The sequence below is a fragment of the Arachis duranensis genome, unplaced genomic scaffold (assembly GCF_000817695.3).
Source record: "Arachis duranensis cultivar V14167 unplaced genomic scaffold, aradu.V14167.gnm2.J7QH unplaced_Scaffold_225310, whole genome shotgun sequence".
Classification (NCBI taxonomy): Eukaryota; Viridiplantae; Streptophyta; class Magnoliopsida; order Fabales; family Fabaceae; genus Arachis; species Arachis duranensis.
In genome coordinates this window covers 1-847 of record NW_026264785.1, presented here as the reverse complement: position 1 = coordinate 847, position 847 = coordinate 1, and the positions used below count along the sequence as shown (strand labels likewise).

General features: G+C 51.0%; 1 non-coding gene across 1 annotated transcript; it reads right to left on the bottom strand.

The window, feature by feature from the left end:
• Nucleotides 1–11: 11 nt before the first annotated feature.
• Nucleotides 12–129, bottom strand: LOC127744033 (5S ribosomal RNA). Its single transcript, XR_008005242.1, has one exon. It is a non-coding gene; the product is annotated as a 5S ribosomal RNA (ribosomal RNA).
• Nucleotides 130–847: the final 718 nt, after the last annotated feature.

Sequence of the window (847 nt, the reverse complement as noted above, 5' to 3'; positions counted from 1 at the left end):
AAAAAAAAAAAGAGGTGCAACACGAGGACTTCCCAGGAGGTCACCCATCCTAGTACTACTCTCGCCCAAGCACGCTTAACTGCGGAGTTCTGATGGATCCGGTGCATTAGTGCTGGTATGATCGCACCTATTATTGTTCGCACACACAATTTTGTTAACCATGCGGCGCGAGAGAGCGTAACACTATCCGCGAAGCCTTTCGGGTACCGTAGGTGCCTGTCGAGGATGAGGCCATTGCGGCTCGCCCTTAGGTGTCCTACTCGGGACAGCGTCATTTAAAGAATGAAGGTCGGCACGACGTTCAAAAAAAAAAACTGCGGAGTTCTGATGGGATCCGGTGCATTAGTGCTGGTATGATCGCACCTATTATAGTTCGCACACACAATTTTGTTAACCCTGCGGCGCGAGAGAGCGTAACACTATCCGCGAAGCCTTGTGGGTACCGTAGGTGCCTGTCGAGGATGAGGCCATTGCGGCTCACCCTTAGGTGTCCTACTCGGGATAGCGTCATTAAATAATGAAGGTCGGCACGACGTTAAAAAAAAAAAAAAGAGGAGCAACACGAGGACTTCCCAGGAGGTCACCCATCCTAGTACCACTCTCGCCCAAGCACGCTTAACTGCGGAGTTCTGATGGTATCCGGGGCATTAGTGGTCACCCATCCTAGTACTACTCTTGCCCAAGCACGCTTAACTGCGTAGTTCTGATGGGATCCGGTGCATTAGTGCTGGTATGATCGCACCTATTATAGTTCGCACACAAAATTTTGTTAACCATGCGGCGCAAGAGAGCGTAACACTATCCGCGAAGCCTTGCGGGTACCGTAGGTGCCTGTCAAGGATGAGAC